We start from the raw sequence: 5,693 nt of genomic DNA, 5'->3' as shown, positions 1-5,693 counted from the left end.
GTTCTTTTACAGTTTTGTTAATGCATAATCACTCAGAACTCATGAATCATGCTCTGACTTCCTGTATGCCTTGGCAAACTGTGGTTTCAAAGTTATGTTTGAACATATAGATGTAAAGTGCCCTGATTTCTATGAAAAGATAGTGTTTTGTTTGCTGAGATATGAGAGACTCCATAAGCCCAATGGGAATCAATTCAATGTTGTCCAGCCAGCTTATTTTTCATGTGTCTTATAAGAGTTAGCCATCTTTTCTTGTCATTAGTCCATATTCATAATCTGTGAGAGAGCCCTCTCAGACTAAGGAGGCTAAGCCTTAGTCCAAAGCCTGGTTTGAAATAGTTACACAGAATCTTGCTGATTGGCAGCCTTCAGTGCTTGATTTTGTGATAACAGGTTGGTCTAGGTAACTCAACGAAAATCCACTTAGTTTGCCTTGGGGATTTGTGTAGATAGGTGGAATCAAGTGGATGGAGAATCAAAGACTTAGAAATTTTTAATATGGCTTTGTTGTTAAAGAATCTATGGAGGGCACTAAGTGGTGAAGGTATATGGCAACATATTATAAAAGACAAATATGTATAAAAAAATATCTCGTAAGTTGTATCAGAGAGGGGCCTTCGAACAAGAAGGTGGCTTCATTAACCTAGAGAAGTACAATAACATAAAACATTGACTTCTTAGCAATATGAGATGGGAGGTAGGCTCAAGATTGAGGGTGGAGATTGGAATAGTCGCAATAGAAAGTTTGGTAGGTAACCATTATTTGTCTATCCATTTGTTTCATCATTTACATAATAAAGGCCTCATCTTTTTGAATGATATATATGTGGAATGTTGTCCAAAATTGTTTTCACACTCTTGGATGGAGGTCGGGGAAATAAGACTTTTAGGTCCTTTAGTTGATGAATGGGAAGAATATACCCTACAACTGAGATTAGCAGGTATCATATTTTTGGCAAACGAGTATCTGTTGACATGGAATGGAAGCTCTGTAAAAGGTCAAGTTTCAGTCAAAGAGGTATGCTCTCTCTTCACTCAGGGTCGAAGTGCGGTTCCTATTTCCATATGGTTCCAAAAGTCATGGAAATGGGACATCCTTCAAAAGTTGAAGTGTTTTATCTAGTTTGTGGTCCACAATAAGATTCTAACTTGGGAAAATTTGCATAAAAGAGGTTTTCAAGGTCCAGGTAGACATTAGGGGATTTTTGAAGTCTAAAATGGGCCTCCTATGAAAAATGTACAACCAAAATAAACTTTATAATAACCAATAAAATTAAAGATGATGATGTCAACCATGGGGGATGATTCACCATTTTTGGAGTAAAAACGTAAAAAGATTAAAAAATATTAAAACTACTTTTTCAACTCGTATTTTCAACTTATCTCCCTAAGTTTTTACTAAAATTTTGAGTGGCCGTACTCGTTGGATGAAAAATTTAATTTCTCATCTAAGGAGTACCCATGTTGCATACTTTTGATGGACCCTGCTACACAAAAAATGATAAATAAATGAAAAGCGTGATTGCAATCACGTTTTCCATGTATTTACCATTTTTCGTGTAGCAGGGTCCATCAAAAGTATGCAACATGGGTACTCCTTGGATGAGGAATCAAATTCTGCATGCAAAGAGAGTTTTCGCTTGAAATTTGAGTAAAATCACAGGGAGATAAGTTTAAAATATGAGTTGAAAATATAGTTTTTTCTTTTTTTCCCTCTAAAATTTCATGATGTAATCTAATCTTATTAATTATTTCCACTATTATTTTATAATTTCCTTAGGAGGCCCATTTTAGACCTAGAATTCCCCTAATCTGTGTACTTTGTTGTGAAAACACAGTGGATGTGGTACACCTCTTTCGTTTGTGCCCATTTGTGGTTTTTGTTTGGATCAGGGTATTTCAATTGCTTAACTTAAGAACCACTTGGGATACGACCTCTATTGGGGATTGTCTATCAAAGTGTTTCTCGAAGTCAAAGGAATTTAGAGCCCTCCCTTTCAATGTCATATGGGGAATATGAAGAGCTAGAAATGCATGGATATTTGAACAAGTTGAGCCAGATGTGAGGGTTACATGCCTAAAGGTTACAACATACTTTATGGAGATAGGTCCTTCAAAAGAGAAATTATCTAAAATAAGTTGTTGTTTTAAGGAAATCTGGACCAAATACCTTGTATGTTTTTTTAATAGGGCCTCATATTTCGAGTTATGTGGTAGTGGGGTGTTTATTGTATAGAAACTTGGAGAATTTTATCACTTTAGATGGTACATTGGCATAGTTTCAAACAACAGAGCATAGCTTCTTGCTCTATGGGGAATCCTTTTTTGTGCCAAGTGGCTTGCCATTGAAGAGCTTGATGTCTTTGGAGACTCCAAAGTGATTGTTGAGTGGGTCAATTTGATAATTTATTTTGAGTCTCCAACGCTCACTAATTGGATGATTAGGATGAGGATGTTGATTAAGGACTTAAAAAGGATATCCTTTGCACACATCTACAAAGAACAAAATCAAGTGGCACATATTTTGTGAGAGGACAGATGCAACACAGAACCAAACTTCATCGAATTTTATGTTTTTTAAAAGGAACATTTCAGAAAATTTTATATCTTTGAAAAATGAACATTTATGCATTCTGGGAACATCAAAATATGAAGGATTGTTATAGATATCTTTGCTTTAGTAGCTATTTAGAGTTGGATTATGTAATCAATATCTATTACTGTTTTTGTAGTTTCATCAGACTCGTAGAAGAAAAAAAAACAGTTTATGTGTTTTGAAAAAAATACGAAGTATTAAATAGAGTTAGAAAGAGAAATAAAAGTAGAGATAGATATTAGATCCTAATATGGAAAATTACAGAAATATGAAAGATATGTATATGTAACTTATTTTTTAATGAAAATATGTTTTTCCTTTATGAAAAAAAAAGAACTGGATGCTTGCCTAAGGTTGAGTTATGATGCACTCAATATAGAGAATATTCATTTGCAGTTATGCTTTCTATACATGGCTGAAACATTTGCAAAAAACCAAATTGTTCATGCCAACCTTGTGATTCCATTGTGGAGAGTAGAAGGGCTGCTAGTAAGGAAATATATCCATAAGCGTAGCCACAACTCATTCGCATTGGGATGAGTTTATCTCAACCTTTTGGCAGGTTGTTGTTTGATTGAAGCCGTCCTAGGAAGCATTGAGGGGTGTGCAATCTTCTTCAAGATACACAACCTCTTGCGTGATTTGGAAATTTGTGTTTCCAATTAGGTCAAAGAAACTTTATTTTGGTGTGTGTTAGGGTTTGAGGATATTGAATGAAAATGAGTGTTCTGGACGTGCTCAGTTTTTTTTTAGTACTAACGAATTTTGTTCGCTTCTTGAGTCAACAATAGTTTTAGAACTATGTTCATTGTTAATAGATGGTAATAAATGTTTAACAAAATTTCCAAAAAGGGTTATTGGGAGTATGGTCTCTCTTAAGATTCTCGATTTGAGTGGGACGCCAGTGCAGTCATTTCCAGAGAGTGTGGGGTGTTTCAAACAACTAAGATGCCTCTTTTTATGAGGTATGTCCATCAACTTACTCCCTGCATATCTTACCAATCTTCGAAACCTGAAGATCTTTGATCTTAGTCGCTCTTCAATCACGAAATTACCATACAACCTTCATATTTGAAATCTTTAAGGCATCTTGACATCAACAAATGTGGTCATTTGCAGTATCTACCATGCATCATCTCACAACTTACCTCTTTTGTAGGATTTGACAATGTTTGGATGCACCACTCTATGGAAAAAAGGTGAACCCAATAAATGGAAAAAATGTGGCCACAACAATTTGGCCAACTTAAAGAAACTCACTAGGTTCCACTTAAAAAACAATGTGGGTGTTATTAGGGAAAGCACATTAGGGAATATGATCGAAATGAACACCCTCATGTTAGATTTCACAAAAGTGAGATCTATGCCAAGTGACAAGAATAATATTTCAAAGTTAAGAAGATTGTGTATGGAGTGTCCTAACGTGGTTAAAATGGAAAATAATTTATGTGTCTTCCACATTCTTATATCATACAAGTGCGATATGTTGGAGGAACTTTCATATTTTCATAACCTCAACAATCTAGAGCTATTAGAAATAGTTAAATGCTCTAGATTAAAAAAGTTTCCTCAGGAATTTGGTGACAAAGAGGCATTTTATTTATTGAAAATATTTTCAATCGTTGGGTTGCATGAGTTAGAAGAGCTGCCAATAATAAAGGAAGGAGCCATGCCATTACTTAAAATGTTCATCATAGTTGAATTCTCAACATTAAAGGTATTTCCAAAGAGTTATTTGGATTTGAAAACACTTCAAATAATAGAAATATATGACTACAGTTCAATGATAATGGAAAATTTAAATGAAATTCTAGAATCCAATAAAATGATTGAGGTGAAGAAAATGTTTGTAGAAGAACTATAGACTAAAGAAAAAGGTACTCTCAATTGATGGCAAAAATAAAAAGTTGGCTCTATGGAGAAATTTGGAGCAATTATCTTTTCCTTTTCTTTATAAGTCTTTATACACTTGCATGATTTATGTTGTATCATCATGTCATACATCATGAATCGTTTTTCACTCTTGGTCATTTTTATATGGGAATCTCAACCGATTCATCTCCTTTAGCACTCTAAACTCTGCACTAGAAATGAGTTGTTTTCTTCATTTGTAAAGTTTCTCTATCGGAATTAAATGGAATCAAAGATCTGAACTTTCTTTCTTTGATCAGATGTCGGCAAAGAGTGTTTTCTTTGTCCACCATATCCATAGGAATATGAGCTATCGTTGTGAAGAAGATGCCTCCATTTTAAAAGATTCGTCGCCTACTAGTTGAAAGTGAAGCGATGACAGTGAAAACACAACCTGGCCTCGATGCTTCTTGCTTATTTGGAAAAAGAGTGGAAGATTTATATTTTTGAATGAGCCTAAGAGTGTTTGGATGGAAATATAAATAAGATTATCATTCAAATATAAGAACTATAAGTTGTCAAGCTTCTGTATCCACCCTAGAATGGTGCCTATAAGGGGATTTTTCAAAATATTGAGTTGTCTTAAGTGTTGGAGCTTGCCTATGGAATCAAGAATTTGGTTGGTGAGATGGATGTCTTTGAGGGAAAGTGTCTCGAGCAATTATAATTTTTTGACGAACAAAGGCAAGCACGGAGAAGAGAATGTCGATGGGCGGAGAAATTCAGTGTTGTGATGGCCTTTTGTGAGCACCTCGTTACCATGTTGAACGTCTACATTTAGGTAGGGTACATGTTCATGATGATGCTCAAGTGCCTGAAGATCAAATTTATGGTGGTGGACATCTCTATGTCTCACATCACCTGAAACAATGACCGCCTGTCGATATTTGAACCTGAGTTGGAGGAGGTCATCCAGGTCTATCATGATAAGAATCTTTTCTTGTACTTAGAGTTAATAGAGAAATGTATGTTCTATGTTTTGTAGAACTCGAGTAAATGATCTAGATTGAGTACAACTTGATTTAATAAATTGTTCTAGGTTGTGTAGAACTCGTTGTTTTCAATACGTGTTAGTTGCAGTTGAATAGGAGTTATTATGCTTTATAAGGAGACATTGTCATGTATTTTGTATAAGTGTTTGGGCCTTGGCCTGATTTAAAAAATTCTCATTATATCATTTTTCTAG

The sequence above is a fragment of the Pinus tabuliformis genome, chromosome 3_1 (assembly GCF_031772625.1).
Source record: "Pinus tabuliformis cultivar Carrire ecotype Pingquan chromosome 3_1, CPIR1, whole genome shotgun sequence".
NCBI classification, from domain to species: domain Eukaryota; kingdom Viridiplantae; phylum Streptophyta; class Pinopsida; order Pinales; family Pinaceae; genus Pinus; species Pinus tabuliformis.
This window is presented reverse-complemented; position numbering follows the sequence as displayed.